Source organism: Carassius gibelio, chromosome A22, assembly GCF_023724105.1.
Source record: "Carassius gibelio isolate Cgi1373 ecotype wild population from Czech Republic chromosome A22, carGib1.2-hapl.c, whole genome shotgun sequence".
Taxonomy (NCBI): domain Eukaryota; kingdom Metazoa; phylum Chordata; class Actinopteri; order Cypriniformes; family Cyprinidae; genus Carassius; species Carassius gibelio.
Window position 1 is genome coordinate 22,244,661 of NC_068392.1, and position 7,500 is coordinate 22,252,160.

A 7,500-nucleotide genomic window follows, 5' to 3' on the forward strand; every position below is an offset into this window, starting at 1 on the left:
AGATGGCACTCAGTACTTTAGGGTCATACATGATGGACAGCAAAAACTATGTCGGATGTGTATGCAGCCAGGACACATTTTCAGGGACTGTCCTGATTTCAAATGTTATGAATGCTTTGAGCAAGGGCATTTCGCGAAAGACTGTAAAGCTGATAAATGTCTGGATTGTGGGAAAGTATTCATAAGGTGTGACTGTGAAAGTGAACATGAAGAAGAGACAAATGATAAAACTGAACATGGTGAACCAGAGGAGAATATGGAGAGTATGGAAATAGTCATAAATGAGGGAGAGGAAGATGGGTCTCTGAATGATAGTAAAAGTCAGGAGCAGGAAAAGGGGGGGGGATAAGGAGTTGGAGAGAAGAGAGGGGTTTGAAATGGTGGAACATATGATAGAGGGGTGTAAGGGTCCGGTGGATGTTATAATAAAAGAAAGACAGGAGGAAAAAAAGGAGAAGGAGCAAGTAGAGGAATGCATAGAAGTAAATTTGGAGGAGCTGAGGAGGGGAATGAAGAGAGGAATATTGGACACCAAAACATATGTAGGAGAAAGTAGAGATAAAGGACAGAGAAGGAGAAGAAACTCAGGTACAAATGAAGATGGAGTTTTAATGGAGAATGTGGGAGAAAAGTATGAAAAATGAATGTTTTGTTGTTAATGGCTCTTTGTTTTGTTTCAATCAATGTGAGGGGTTTAACAAAAATTGATAAATTTGGGAAAATGAAAGCGCTATGCAAAAAAGCTGATGTGATATTATTACAAGAAACATTTTGGAAAGATGAAATGATTGAATGTTTTAAAAGAAGTTGGAGAGGAGGAATTTATTATAACAATGGTGGGGGGATTGGGAAAGGCGTTGCGGTTTTATGTAAAAGACACATGAATGATGATGTTGAAATCATATATCGGGATAATGGAGGGAAATGTATTATTGTGAAAATGGTTATAGGAGGGGAAAATGTTTTTGTGTGTAATGTACATGCGCCAAATGAAGAGGCAGAAAAGAAAATGTTTTTTTAAGGATTTAAATGGTCAGATGGAGAAATGGGAAAATATTATTGTAATGGGAGATTTTAATACAGTTTTTAGTAGACTGGATATAGCGAATGATATGGTTTATAAAAGAGATAGTGGGAGGGAAGAATTGCTTAAATTAATGGATAAATATGATCTAATTGATATATGGAGAGAGAGGAATGAGGGTATAAAAGATTTTTCAAGACGACAATTGGTGAAGGATAAAATGAAGCAAAGTAGAATAGATTTTATATTAATTACAAGAAACATGGAGAGGAAGATGGATAAAATATATTATAAGATGACTTCTTTAAGTGATCATGGGATGTTAATAGTACATATGAATGAAACAGGGGTGGAGAGAGGAAAGGGAATATGGTGTTTAAATAATGAACTTTTGAAAGATGAAGGGTATAAAATGAAGATAGTAGAAATAATAATGAAAGAGAGAGAAAATGAAATTTATGAGGAAGATAAAAGAGTATGGTGGGATAATGTAAAGTATGAAATAAAAAAATATTCAATAAGGTATAGTGGTTTGATACACATGACTAAGAGGAGAGAAGAGCAAAGTGTTAGAAGGGTGTTGAAAGAAGAACTACAAAAAGAGAAAGGGGATATAGAAACAATTTTAGTATATGAGAATAGATTAAAGGAGATTGAAGAACTAAAATGTAGAGGGGCTATGATTAGAAGTAGGGCTAAACATGTAATAGAAGGTGAAAGGTGCACAAAATTCTTCTTTGGTCTAGAGGAAAATAGACAGAGGGCTGATATAATAAAGGAGGTTGTAAAACAGGATGGAAGTAGAGTAAAGGGAACTAGAGAGATATTGGGGAGTATAAAGGAGTTTTATGAATGTCTTTTTAAAAAGGAGGGGACGCAAGAGGAAGAAAAAGAGTATTTATTAAGTAAGGTTAAAACAAAAGTAACGAGGGAGGATAAAGAAATGTGTGATAGGGACATTTCCGATGAAGAAGTAGAGGTAGCAATATCACAGCTGAATAATGGGAAAAGTCCGGGGGCAGATGGATTGACTAGCGAATTTTATAAGGCTTTTAAGAACATATTAATACCATTTTTAAAAGAAATATATAAGGAAATATACGATAAAGGGGAAGCAAGTCAATTGATGAGAAGAGGAATGGTGAAATTAATTTTTAAGAAAAGGGGGGATTCATCAGATCTGAAGAACTATAGGCCGATATCAATGTTAAATACAGATTTTAAAATCTTAGCTAAAGTTTTGGCAAATCGTTTAAAGAAAGTATTGCCGGGAATAATAACAACGAATCAGGCATATTCAATCATAGGGGGGGAAATTACAGATACAGTAAGTAATATAAGAGATAAAATAAGGTATATGGTAGAGAATAAAAAGGAAGGTTATATGGTGAGCTTAGATTTAGAAAAAGCCTTTGATAGGGTAGAGCATGATTATTTATTTAAACTTTTAGAGAAATTTGGTTTTGGGAATATTTTTATAAAATGGATTAGAGTTTTATATAAAGATGCAATTAGCTTTGTGAAGTGTAATGGTTTTGTGACAGAGGCTTTTGGCATAACAAGGTCAATAAGACAGGGATGTCCCTTATCTGCATTATTATACAGTATTGTTGCGGAACCTTTAGGTTTAATAGTTGCAGAAGAGGAAAAGATTAAAGGAATTGGTTTTGGGGGGAGGGGAAAAGAACAAAACATTTATCAATATGCAGATGATACAACTTTGATTGTAAAGGATATTGGGAGTATTAATGAGGCTATGGGAAAAATACAAAAATATTGTAGGGGTTCTGGAGCAAAAATAAATATAGAAAAAACCGTAGTAATGAGAATAGGGAAGGCAGAACAATTATCTGGCTATTTTAATTTTAAAGAGGAGGTGGAAAATATGAAAATCTTGGGAATTAGAATTGGAAAGGATGAAAAGAAAACGAGAGACATAATATGGGATGAGATTGTAGGAGGAATGGAGAGAAAGTTGACTTTTTGGAAACAACGAGTGTTGAACTTGAGAGGCAAAATTTTGGTTGTGAATGCGCTAATGCTTTCAAAAATTTGGTATGCGTTAGAGGTCACTTCATTACCAATTTGGGTTTATAAGAGGTTGAAAAAGTCTATTTTAAATTTTATATGGGAGGGGAAACCAGCAAAGATTGCATACGACACGATGATAGGGCCTGTTGAAAAGGGAGGTTTGGGTTTGTTGGATCCGGGTATAAGAATGAAGAGTTTAAGGGTTAAGATAATGAAGAAATTTTTAAATAGAGATAATAAACAAGAGTGGAAGGAGGGAATGAAATATTTCTTAAACAAGTGTGGAGGTCTTAATATGGGAGAGGGAATAATATGGATGAAATTGAAAGAACATATGTTAAAGGGGGTATCAGAATTCTATAGAGAGGTTCTGGAGGCTTGGAAAGAATTTTTACCAACAGTTGTGTATAAGCCAGAAGGAAAGAATGAGTTTTTGAATCATCCATTGTTTTTAAATTCCAATATTTTATATGAAGGTAAGGAATTATATTTAAAAAAATGGATTGCAGCTGGGATAATTAAAGTTAGAGATATTCTGTATGAGGTTATAGATGGCTTTATACCAGTACAAGGCATAATGGATGAAATTGAGGGGATTGGGGAAGAGGTAGAGAGACGTACGGTGAAACAACAATTTGATCAAATAAAAAAAGCAGTTCCAAAGGAATGGATTGAAGGAATTATAAAAGAGGATGAAGGACTGGGAAAGGTTGAAGTGTGTTTAGGGGAAAGTGAGAGTAAAATTTTAATTCAATCATGTACTTTAAAAGTGTTTTATAATTTCTTTAGAAGGAGGATTTTTGTCCAACCAATAGCAAATGGCTTTTGGAATAGGTTATTCCCAGGGACTGAATCTGATGACATTTGGGGAATTTAAGAATAAGATACATGGACCCAATAATTGAGAATTTTAATTTTCTCTTAAGACATAATGTAATTTACACAAAAATGAGGTTATGTAAAATGAGGATTGTACAGAATGCAAGATGTGATGTCTGTGGAAAGGAAGATGAAGGGGTGCTACATTTGTTTTTATTGTGTTCAAATCTTCAGGATTTTATTAGGAGAATTAAATTATTTATAGAGGGAATCTTGGGAGAGGAATTTGAACAACAAATTGAATGGTATAAGGTATTTTTACTGGGTTTAAAAGGAAGAGGCAAAAATAAATATATTGTCAATTTTATTTTAAATGTGGCGAGGTATGCAATATGGGGTAGACGTAATGTGATGAAAGGAAAACAAGGTAATGTTGATATGTGGGTCTTTTTTAGAAGGAAATTGGAAAGGAATATACAGATTATATATGAATATTTAAGTATGAATGGGCAAACTGAGGGTTTTTATAATATAATTACGGGGAACAATGCTAGAGTTCTGCAATGCTTTAAAGAACATATGATAAATATGCCTGGATAATTAGGATTGTAAGTATAAGCGTATAATGGAGGGTGAAATTCAATAATGAATATAGAATGAGTGAATATGATAATGATGTGACACGCATTGGAATTTATGTATATGTGAAATTATTGAATAAAAAATAAATAAATAAAAAAAAAGCTATGCCCGATCTCGTCTGCTCTCGGAAGCTAAGCAGGTTTGGGCCTGGTTAGGACTTGGATGGGAGACCGCCTGGGAATACCAGGTGCTGTAAGCTTTTTGGAAACTTTTCAATTAGTATATAATAATTTTGCCAAAAAATAGAGTCAATGCCCGATCTCTGAATATTAGCAGGTTTGGGCCTGGTTAGTACATGGATGAGAGACTGCCTGGGAATACCAGGTGCTTTAAACTTTTTGGAAAATTTCACGATTTATAAAATAATCTTACAAAAAAAAAAAAAAAAAAAAAAGAGTCAATGCCCCATCTCTGAATCTTAGCAGGTTTAGGTCTGGTGAGTACTTGGATGAGAAACTGCCTAGGAATACCAGGTGCTTTAAGCTTTTTGGAAATGTTTCACTTAGTATATAATAATTTTGCTAAAAAATAGATTCAATGCCCGATCTCTGAATCTTAGCAGGTTTAGGTCTGGTTAGTACTTGGATGAGAGACTGCCTAGGAATACCAGGTGCTTTAAGCTTTTTGGAAATGTTTCACTTAGTATATAATAATTTTGCTAAAAAATAGATTCAATGCCCGATCTCTGAATCTTAGCAGGTTTAGGTCTGGTTAGTACTTGGATGAGAGACTGCCTAGGAATACCAGGTGCTTTAAGCTTTTGGGTTTTCTTTCCTACTTATATAATGTACTGGCGATTAGATGGGCTGGTCTTTAAATAGCCCTCTCTTTGCTGCAGTCTTCGCTTACGGCCATACCAACCTGGCTATGCCCGATCTCGTCTGCTCTCGGAAGCTAAGCAGGTTTGGGCCTGGTTAGTACTTGGATGGGAGACCGCCTGGGAATACCAGGTGCTGTAAGCTTTTTGGAAACTTTTCACTTAGTATATAATAATTTTGCCAAAAAATAGGGTCAATGTCCGATCTCTGAATATTAGCAGGTTTGGGCCTGGTTAGTACATGGATGAGAGACTGCCTGAGAATACCAGGTGCTTTAAACTTTTTGGAAAATTTCACGATTTATAAAATAATCTTGCAAAAAAAAAAAAAAAAAAAAAGAGCCAATGCCCGATCTCTGAATCTTAGCAGGTTTAGGTCTCGTTAGTACTTGGATGAGAGACTGCCTAGGAATACCAGGTGCTTTAAGCTTTTGGGTTTTCTTTCCAACTTATATAATGTACTGGCGATTAGATGGGCTGGTCTTTAAATAGCCCTCTCTTTGCAGCAGTCTTCGCTTACGGCCATACCAACCTGGCTATGCCCGATCTCGTCTGCTCTCGGAAGCTAAGCAGGTTTGGGCCTGGTTAGTACTTGGATGGGAGACCGCCTGGGAATACCAGGTGCTGTAAGCTTTTTGGAAACTTTTCACTTAGTATATAATAATTTTGCCAAAAAATAGAGTCAATGCCCGATCTCTGAATATTAGCAGGTTTGGGCCTGGTTAGTACATGGATGAGAGACTGCCTGGGAATACCAGGTGCTTTAAACTTTTTGGAAAATTTCACGATTTATAAAATAATCTTGCAAAAAAAAAAAAGAGTCAATGCCCGATCTCTGAATCTTAGCAGGTTTAGGTCTGGTGAGTACTTGGATGAGAAACTGCCTAGGAATACCAGGTGCTTTAAGCTTTTTGGAAATAATTCACTTAGTATAAAATAATTTTGCTAAAAAATAGATTCAATGCCCGATCTCTGAATCTTAGCAGGTTTAGGTCTGGTTAGTACTTGGATGAGAGACTGCCTAGGAATACCAGGTGCTTTAAACTTTTTGGAAAATTTCACGATTTATATAATAATCTTGCAAAAAAAAAAAAAAAAAAAAAAAAAAGAGTCAATGCCCGATCTCTGAATCTTAGCAGGTTTAGGTCTCGTTAGTACTTGGATGAGAGACTGCCTAGGAATACCAGGTGCTTTAAGCTTTTGGGTTTTCTTTCCTACTTATATAATGTACTGGTCGATTAGATGGGCTGGTCTTTAAATAGCCGTCTCTTTGCAGCAGTCTTCGCTTACGGCCATACCAACCTGGCTATGCCTGATCTCGTCAGCTCTCGGAAGCTAAGCAGGTTTGGGCCTGGTTAGTACTTGGATGGGAGACCGCTTGGGAATACCAGGTGCTGTAAGCCTTTTGGAAACTTTTCACTTAGTATATAATAATTTTGCCAAAAAATAGAGTCAATGCCCGATCTCTGAATCTTAGCAGGTTTGGGCCTGGTTAGTACATGGATGAGAAACTGCCTAGGAATACCAGGTGCTTTAAGCTTTTTGGAAATGTTTCACTTAGTATATAATAATTTTGCTAAAAAATAGATTCAATGCCCGATCTCTGAATCTTAGCAGGTTTAGGTCTGGTTAGTACTTGGATGAGAGACTGCCTAGGAATACCAGGTGTTTTAAGCTTTTTGGAAATGTTTCACTTAGTATATAATAATTTTGCTAAAAAATAGATTCAATGCCCGATCTCTGAATCTTAGCATGTTTAGGTCTGGTTAGTACTTGGATGAGAGACTGCCTAGGAATACCAGGTGCTTTAAGCTTTTTGGAAATGTTTCACTTAGTATATAATAATTTTGCTAAAAAATAGATTCAATGCCCGATCTCTGAATCTTAGCAGGTTTAGGTCTGGTTAGTACTTGGATGAGAGACTGCCTAGGAATACCAGGTGCTTTAAGCTTTTGGGTTTTCTTTCCTACTTATATAATGTACTGGCGATTAGATGGGCTGCTCTTTAAATAGCCCTCTCTTTGCAGCAGTCTTCGCTTACGGCCATACCAACCTGGCTATGCCCGATCTCGTCTGCTCTCGGAAGCTAAGCAGGTTTGGGCCTGGTTAGTACTTGGATGGGAGACCGCCTGGGAATACCAGGTGCTGTAAGCTTTTTGGAAACTTT

The 7,500-nt window shown here is 36.0% G+C and overlaps 4 non-coding genes across 4 annotated transcripts; all 4 read left to right on the forward strand.

Annotated features, from left to right (window-relative positions):
- The first annotated feature begins 5,359 nt into the window (after positions 1-5,359).
- LOC127943715 (5S ribosomal RNA) lies at positions 5,360-5,478 on the forward strand. Its single transcript, XR_008149866.1, has one exon. It is a non-coding gene; the product is annotated as a 5S ribosomal RNA (ribosomal RNA).
- A 369-nt stretch (positions 5,479-5,847) lies between these two features.
- On the forward strand, positions 5,848-5,966 carry LOC127943727 (5S ribosomal RNA). The gene has a single exon (XR_008149878.1). It is a non-coding gene; the product is annotated as a 5S ribosomal RNA (ribosomal RNA).
- A 651-nt stretch (positions 5,967-6,617) lies between these two features.
- On the forward strand, positions 6,618-6,736 carry LOC127943713 (5S ribosomal RNA). The gene has a single exon (XR_008149864.1). It is a non-coding gene; the product is annotated as a 5S ribosomal RNA (ribosomal RNA).
- Positions 6,737-7,368: 632 nt separating this feature from the next.
- Positions 7,369-7,487, forward strand: LOC127943740 (5S ribosomal RNA). The gene has a single exon (XR_008149890.1). It is a non-coding gene; the product is annotated as a 5S ribosomal RNA (ribosomal RNA).
- The last annotated feature ends 13 nt before the right edge of the window (positions 7,488-7,500 follow it).